At 32.3% G+C, this 9511-nt stretch overlaps 1 long non-coding RNA gene across 2 annotated transcripts; it reads left to right on the top strand.

The window, feature by feature from the left end:
* Nucleotides 1-3972: 3972 nt before the first annotated feature.
* LOC148282259 (uncharacterized) lies at nt 3973-7847 on the top strand. 2 transcript variants are annotated; one of them, XR_015822137.1, is made up of 3 exons: nt 3973-4177; nt 4548-4638; nt 5471-7847. It is a non-coding gene; the product is annotated as an uncharacterized LOC148282259 (long non-coding RNA). The 2 variants fall into 2 exon arrangements; XR_015822138.1 differs by having other exon boundaries at nt 4548-4728.
* Nucleotides 7848-9511: the final 1664 nt, after the last annotated feature.

Genomic DNA, 9511 nt, shown 5'->3' with positions numbered 1-9511 from the left:
CTTTCTGGCAGTATACGAATACCATCTCGAAAAAACGACTCATCGTTTGAGGTTAAGTTCGCCAGGCCACGAGTCATCGAACAAAACAAGTCTTAATCGAAGGGAGCGATGTCCTGTGAATACGGCCGGTGGGGTAGGACTAGGTATGAAACGATACCACTCAGGTATGCTCATTATAAGCATTACTCGTTATACCAGAGTATATAATCAAGGTATATTAAAAACACCAATTAGGTACTTACACACTAACCTAGTGTCATAAATGCCATCCGCATCAGTCCTAGGTTAGTCGCCTGTTTAAATTTTATTAGGTTCTTATTTCGAAAATTATGTTTTTAACAGTTTTTACTCTGACAATATTTTTGTTTGGCATGTCCGAGAAGTGGCTAAAAGTCAATAAATGTATGGAGAAAACCATAAACTTAAAATGCCAACAAATGTTTCCTCATTACATCCGAGATCGTTTTTGCTGTCATTTCAAGCCTAATGGTGAGCTTCACAATGAAGTTGGCTATAGTATTGCCCGATGTAAAAAGTTAAAAAAGTAAAAATCTGTCGGGAAACAGCGAAAGCTTATTCAAGTCCTATTAATTATAAAATTGATGTATGTAAAATTACACATAAGTACATTATAATATCTTTGAAAACTGTTAAAATAGTGAGAGAATCTTGCATCGAAAACCTCCCTCAGAGATCTGAAAAATATCAATGTCGGAAGTAATATTGTTTAACGTAGAGGTAGCTCTTCCATCGGCAGGTTGGTCCTGTACATTTTAACGTGGTTGACGCATATAAACTAATGCTCCTCATAATTTTGCGCAAGCTCAGAAATTGAGTTATGTATACCACACCTTTTTTAAAGAATTTTAAGTTGTGTCGTATGAGCTGACACCCATGGATATCGGAAGTAAATGTTGTATTTTGCGTCAAAAATACCATGTTTCGATTAAACAATTACTAAATCAAGTTGCAACGTACGCCTTACCACATGTTGTGCGCTGGTTCGTCACCGGCCATCTACCGCAGTCAGGCTTCCCGTCGTAAACGGCAGGGGCAGACTGCGCCGACCACGAGTCAACCTCAACAGCCCTAAAAAGGACTTTTCACCCAAGGCGGTTGGCGGGCAGAGAGGTGAAGAGCGGGAGAACGGAGATCACCCAGTGGCGCTTAGGGCACCACATCGCTACCGCAAATCCAGCTTATCTGGATCATTTGTTACATGAAGTTGAGGTGATCAGTCTTACGCTTCAGGTGCCGGTCCCGGGATACTGAAATATTGCAATGTAGAGCCGCCTTTAAAATTAATATTTTATGTCGACTCTACCTGGAATCGAACCCGGGGCCTCAAACATGGCAGGCAAATGTGCCAACCGCACTACGAGGCGGACTTCTCCACTCGATTTTGTCGACAATGATTTTGACAAAATCAAAAAAGGAGTTTAAAAGTCAAATTATACTCATTTATGAGTTCCTAATTCCCACTAAAATGTTTAGCATAGACTATAAGATAAAAATAACCACAAACAATATTGTAAGCAAGATTTTTTTTTCAACTAAAATATTTATACAAAGTATTGTACATATATGTTTTTAGGTCTTCAATCTGTAAATATTGAATGTTTAGTAAAATACTTACAGTAATATTATACATGTCCAATTATATAACAAAAATATATATAAAAAGAACAAAAAACAAAAAAAGATACTCGAAAAAAATGAGAGAAAAAAAAGCACAACTAATCGTTTGTTTATTTTTTCATTTATTTTTTATTGTATTCTTATCCGCTAGGTTTAAAATGTGGCGAGCGTCGAATTCGTAGATTCTCCGCCACCGTAGACATTGTAATGGGGAGTGTTTTGTGATTATTATATCACATAATATATAAACATAAAAAAAACAAAACATTACTATTAATGATTCTAAATAAATTAAATGGGGTATTTTTTGTTAGTGGTGATTTAAAGCATATTAGAATTTATAAAATGATTTGACAACTGTAATGAGTCCCTACCTACACGTAGTAATTCTTAAAACAACTTTAAAAATAGAATAGTTTGCAAGAAAACCACATTCGAATTTTCTATGCAAAAACAAAAGATGTGTGATTTTTCCTGTCAATGTCAAATCTGTATAGGATTTCCCGCCGTTTTATTGTTGGTTAGAAAATTTATGTTCATTTGTTTTTTTTAAATATTTTAAATTAGATAGTATTTTTAAATAACAGTCAATATTATTTTAATTTTCAACGAATATATCTGTAATTATGACTGTTCTACATCTGGTACATATTTTTCTATCTCAATTTGTCTATTCTTAATTTAAAGGTGTCTTTTCACTTTAGGTGGGAATATAACTAACTTTAAGAATATCGTCTTTGTTAGGGTGTACTATGCATTATTATATCGAATAATATATGGAGTGATAGCGAGTCTTTGTTATTTACAGATTTGTAATAACTGGAAATTGTGAGATGGCTGCGACAAGCCGAGGTATGTATATTGTCTTTATTCTGGAAATAAATGGAAACAGATTCAAAACAGAACAGTCTTATTTGTAACCGATCCTTATTTAACACAGTAATAATGAAGAAAGCACTTCCTCCACACACCTAAACTGTTATAAAGACTGGGGGTCTTTCTATCGGTTTCGCTTATACTTAAGACCAGCGCATAGAATTAAGAATAGTCCAGAAGGAGCATAGAATCATATTTGAATACATCGGACTGTGTCCAATAATTCCCCCACTTAGACACACTTTCGCCGCGCGCATACTTTAAGTCTGGCGTAATATTGCCAGATCGCGAAGAATTTAACTATAACACAAATGTAAGGTAAAAAAAAAACTATTTGTAATTTTTTTAAAAAATTTATTGTGCACTCGGAAACATTGATTGACACAACAGAGTAGATAAGTAAAGGGTCATTTAATAAGAGTAATTGAATTAATGAACTTTGAACTTAAAATATAAAACAAATTTTATTTGACATAAAACGGATATTTTTATATCATGTTAAATAGTATTTGTTGTTTTAAAGATAATGTCGGTCAAATGTCCCCCACGGCGTTGTTTAATCTGAGGTCTAATTTTCATTAATTATTTTATTAGATGAGCAAAGAAGGGTAAAAAAATTTACTACCCAGGCAACACTAACGAAATTTCCATTTTGTTTCTTCGACAATCTGACAGATGGAAAAATAATTCATTTGCTATCTGAGGTCTAATTTTCATTAATTATTTTATTAGATGAGCAAAGAAGGGTAAAAAAAATTACTACCCAGGCAACACTAACGAAATTTCCATTTTGTTTCTTCGACAATCTGACAGATGGAAAAATAATTCAATTTTTAAGTAATTCATTTGCTACTTAAACATTCGTTTGTTAATTACACATGAAATGTGATGCCATCCTGTTTCTTTATGATCCTAGCAGTATTTCTACACTTTAAAAGGACACAACACGGCATAGTTGAATTCAAATCAGGAGTTGCGTACTGAGCGACGTCTATAATGAAATTAATGGGGCAAAACGTAAACCTACTCATTTATGAGTAGTTGAGTCGCCTTCTGTTTGATGTGCGTATGTGGTTTATGGACTATTCTTAATTCTATTGACCAGCGTTTTCCAACCTTTTTAAGCCTGCAGACCGGCGAAAATAGGTGAAAAATTGCAGACCCGTAACGCAGGTGAAAAAACTTTTGTTTATTGGTTTTTAATATTACAAGTAACCCCGTTATTATGCGATATTTTTCCCAATGTCGTTCTTATTCTTAGAGGTAGGGGTTAAGCTATGGTTTCCTAAGACAGCGGTACCGTCACAAAGCGGCCGTCACGGGACGGCGGATGACGTCATTAAAACGTTGACTATGTAAATCAATGGCGCTGGTTTCCTAGAGAGCGTTGACCGTGAACGTAACGTCGAAGCAACGGTGCCGCCATTTGCAGGACGGCCGTCACAGCGGTGTGAACTGTTTTCGAACGGTTTTTGTCGCGAAGCGGTGACCGTTTAGCTGTCAAAATGAGTGCAAACGTGGTGCGGAATGTTGAAAATGACGAAATATTGATTAATTTTGTAAAAATCATGACGATTTATGTAATGGAAGGGCAAAGACTATTAAAAAGTCGAGTTGAAACAAAGTTCGTGAAGAAATATCGGGACAACGCTTGAAATATCAGGTATGTACTAAAATGTAAATAACAATAGAATCATATAAAAATAACAGAGCAAATGTTTATAAGCTACAAGAAAAAAGCTAAGCATCTATCATAATGTAATTTTTCTAATTCAAAACATTTATTATAACATTGTTTATACGTAATAGATTCCAAGGTAATTGGTTGAATTCTATATTAAAATTTCGTAAGGTATCCAAAGTAAAATGCTTTTATTGGATTCAATTATCCTTTTATTTTTTTATTTACAAGGGTGTAAAATGTGACGCATTTTGTCTTGTAAGGATATTATCAAACTTTTTATTAGGTTACCTTACCAAATCCTAACCTATTTTGAAGTTGACATTTTATGAAATAACACACAACATTTCAGATTAAAAGTCACATGGGTGTGATTTAAAATAAGGAGTTCTCCATGAATATTAAAGAGCCAAGAAAAATGCCTGGAACATAATCTTAACAGAGTTAGTTTGATGAATTTTAAATAAAATATGCCCTTTGAACATGAAATGAATACAACAAATTTGTCGATGGATACAAATAAGTATACCAATGTAATTCTTGTATAAACATTACTATAATATTTTTTCTGCATTAATTATTACATTTATACGAACACAAAAAAAGCTACAAACACCAAAGAGTAGTCACCAATATAAACAATTTTTGTTACAACTGAGAGGGAAAACATTTTTGAGAAGGGAATACTGAATTTGCGTCGTAGGTGAATTGGTTCAGGCGAATAAATCTCACCCAAATGATAAAAGTTTCAGCCCTTTTACTTCACAAAAGAAAACAGATGGAAGGGTTGAGGAAATGTGATGTTAAAACATAGGCAGAATGGAGAATGTTACAATGTGTAAAATGCCTACTTAAACCAGCCTATGACAGAGCATAAGCCCTGTAAGTGCCTAGACTTCCATATTCCCTTCTCGAAAATGTTTTCCCTCTCTGTTGCAACAAATTTAGAACTAGATAACTCCCTAGGGAGGAAATCCAGCCTGTCTGCAAACATTTGGACATACTCAAAACATTGTTTTTAACGAGTAAACTTATGGCACAGAAAAACGATTAAATGTAGACATACTTGGGACTTATTAATACATTTGTTCCAGGATTCTTATCACCGAATTCAATTAAATAATATGGTATGTAAATGAGCTCCCATTTATATTTGAGACAAGTTCAAACTAGTTTTATAGTAACTCCATAAACACCAGTAATAAGTTCTTATTTAGATACATAAGGTAGGTTGCAATAACTTTCCTGTATATTCATTGTGAATTTTATTTTCAGAATAAGTACATACTACAAAATTATTTTCACCCAAGTGCAGATCAAGATACGAGTAGTGAGAGGGTAGATACTCTCCCGATTACTACTCGATTTGCTGTGCGAGTCGAACTCAAATGTTTGCCAGCAGAAATTACTAGGCTCCCGAGCGATTTCTTCCACTGCCTCAACATGCAAGGACAAGGGGACATTCGTCAACGACCTACGACTCAGACTCGCAGACATCAGACAAACACCAGGCATCCACCACAGTCCAAAGAAAACCTTTATCCACAAAGAACTTCTCAACACGAGCCACGTATTTATATTTACTGACTGCCACAGAAGACCATTCCAGAACGCCATACAATGTAGAACAGACGGGAGACAAGACTTTCTGAAATCTACCTTCACCCACAGCAGTACTTACTTCGGACTCACCAGATCCACCTCCAGGAAGGCAGACACTCCCCTGAAATGAACACTTCCCAGAATAATACTGATCATAAAAACAAAAATGTACTAATAAATATGAGCAAACTATTTTTACCTGGATGCAAATTATGTTTTAAATACCTCTTATGAATGTACACATTATTGTAATTCCATTTTGTATTATAATTTTATATGTATTTTTCTCCGTTTTTTAGATCATGAGAAATCTAGTTTATACTCACATAATATATTTTCTATTACATAATATTTATGTAAATTTAGGATTATAATGAAAAATCCTCAAGTATGCTATACTATAATAATTTCGTGTTTATCATTAGGTCTTATACTCATATATATACATATAACTCATAAAATATTAGTTCTTTATACAAATATGAACCAAACTTTTCTTCTTTAAATATCTCTTTGTAAAAAGAGATATTTAAAGAAAAAAAAACAATAAATTTAAGTTAATTTAAAAAAACATCATAAAAAAATAATAACATATTATGGTAAAAAAAGGAATATATTATTTTTAAATGCTATTCTAAAAGTAATTCAAATAAGTTTAAAAATATAAAACCAGCAGTGAAAAAAGAAAGAATAAAAGTCTTTCAAGTGAAATGTAAAAGAGCATCAGAAATTCAAATATATTAAAAAATTATTTTGTACTTTCTCCAGCCTGTCAATATAAGTAATGTATTGTGGATTCCAAATTACGGATGCAAATTCTAGGTGAGTACTTACATAGCTATAATAGAGTAATAATGAATTGATTACAATGTCTGCTTTGTAATGACAAATGTATTCTTTATGTTTGTTGTTACTATGTAAAATACTATATTATATTTTGACAGACTAATAAAATGAATTTAATTATGATTCAAAGAGGTTGGACATATACTTGTATGATAGGGAGCAGATGATATTCCTAAAGAGTTAAAAGTTATACAATACTGTGTTGTGGGGTACATAAATTATTAGTTAAACGCTGAAGACATTTTGGTTTCGAACTTACAGTTTGTAGTTTATTTATTTATTTTATTTTATTAAATATTTGGGTAAATCATAAGAACGCAAATATTTCTTTTTTTTTTTAAATAAAAAATAAGTATTGAAAACAACAATTTTTTAACATAAAAAGACCAATTAAGTTTTCATAAATTAAAAAGATATAAACATTAAATGTGACAAAAAAATAAAAAATAGATAAGAATTTTAAGTGAGAAAAGAATAATTAGTTATGTATATTATTACATATGAAAGTTATAAGTATATATTATGGTGTCTGTAAGAAGTAAGTGTATAATGATTGTAATTTTTCAGAAGAAATCTGTAGAGTTTATATATAGTAAGCAATATTAAGTTCTGATGTTCCAGTATAAATTGTTACTATAATATTTACAAGTTCATAAATGAATATTAAAGAAAACATAAAGTAAAGTGAATTCTGGTTCTTTTGTTTTACAAAGAGATATTTAAAGAAGAAAAGTTTGGTTCATATTTGTATAAAAGTTCAAATATTATATGAGTTACATATATATGGGTATAAGACCTAATGCTAAACAAGAAATCGTTTTAGTATCGTTATCATTTGAGAATTTTTCATTATGATCTTAAATTTACATAAATATTATGCAATAGAGAATATATTATGTGAGTATAAACTCCATTTTATGATTTACAAAAAGGAGAAGAATACATATAAAATTATAATAAAAAATGGAATAACAATAATGTGTATATTCATAAGAGGTATTAAAAACATAATTTACATAAAATTTAGCATACTATAAAACTATGTAATAGTACTTAATGTTTCCTAAATAAAAGAAAAAAATATTTCTTTCTCTTATTTCTGTTTACAGGATATCATGATTTGTTCACCAAAACACTAGAAATTGGCCTTGTGAAGGAATATAACGCACCAAGATCAGTTACAAATAAAAATGTAGTTATTGCATGTATTATTTTTATTTAATCAAAAATATACACCTTTTATTTTATAAATTATTATGTAATGTATTTTTCAAAATTATTTGAGTATGATCTTCTTCTTCTCTGGTCTCAATCCTGGGATTGGCTGGCAGCAATTCCTTTCATTCTTCTCCTCCATTCCTCCCTGTCTTGTGCGGCTCATTTAAAGTCAACATATGATGAGCAGCGCACGTCCTCTAATAGGTCCTCCAGGTACTCTCGGCGTGGGCATCCCCTAGAATTTGTTCCCTCGGTCATCCCCTCCATTGCACATGCAGGCCTTCTTGACGTATTACATGACCGATCCATCTCGCTCGCCTTTCGGACAAGGTCCTGAGCAGGTGCCTTCCACCTTCGATTCTTTGGAGAACTTCCTCATTTGTAATGTGGTCTCTCCAGGAAATTCCTAGTAGTCTTCTATAGGACCACATCTCAAAAGCCTCTAGTCTCCGTTTATCTCTTTCGGATAGGCACCATGTCTCGCAGCCATACATCAAGATACTCCATAAATAGGTCTTGATTAGGAGTATTCTTAGTTTTAGGTCTATATTAGTTGATTCTTTTATTTTGGACCTATTATTAAATGCAAGTCTAGCTTGATGTATACGGCTGTTGACCTCGCTCTTAGACCAACCGTCCCATGTTATTTTGCTCCCGAGGTAGAGAAACTCCTTGGTGTTCTTTAGTGGTATTCCCGACATCACTACTCTCATCTGGTGTTGCATTCGGCCTACAGTCAGTAGCTTTGTTTTGTCTTTATTTATCTTCATACTGTAGTTATTTTGAAGAATACTTTCCATAGTTGTAAGGGCTCTTGCAGTTCTTCTTCACTTTCAGCAACCATAGCAATATCGTCAGCAAACCTTATCATATCCCATTTAGTATGATATTAATAACAATAATTACAGGATTAAATAAACTAAAATTAGTTATTATATAGATGTGATTAAGGGTAATTATGATATTTTACAAATTGCAAATATTTATTTATAAATCCAGCATACTCAAGGAATACTATTTAAAAGTTTAACATATAACATCAAATCAGAGAGACTAAACATATATTATATAAACTATAAATCATATATTTGTTTTTACATTATAAATTTAAGATGTTTCTATCCACTTGTATCAAACACACACTCACCCTTTCCACAAACCCACCCTCACACTCATATACACTAACTCTCATATTCACATACCTACCAAAACCTCACTCCACGCCAGCAATATTACAGCACATTTAAATCAAAGCTTTCTCTCACTCTCTAAGACTTGCAAATAAATAATACAATAATAAGCTCCACTCGTTTGACGATAACAGCCGAACCTCGCTTCTAAGTTATCGTTTTGAAATTTACTCAAGAGTAAATATTCTACTTTATGCATGGAAAATATATATAGGATCATCATTGAAAACGCATCCAATGTAGTAATGGGGGATTTAAATTTTTGTACACCTAGAGACTAACTCTCAGGTATTGAGAGTCTCCAAGTTTTTAACCAAAGGGACATGTTTCTTAGAAATTTTTTATGATCTACACTATCTTCTCTAATGGGTTCCTTGTGAAGATTGTTGAATCTCTGAAATTCAAATACACTTTACCCATTTACAATCTTCCACCATCTACAAAATATACTTTTAAAATC

The sequence above is a fragment of the Micrasema longulum genome, unplaced genomic scaffold, assembly GCF_059751315.1.
Source record: "Micrasema longulum isolate JH-2025_06_02 unplaced genomic scaffold, ASM5975131v1 h1tg000348l, whole genome shotgun sequence".
Lineage (NCBI taxonomy): Eukaryota > Metazoa > Arthropoda > Insecta > Trichoptera > Brachycentridae > Micrasema > Micrasema longulum.
Note: the sequence above shows the minus strand (reverse complement) of the source record. Positions and strands in the feature narration are given on the sequence as shown.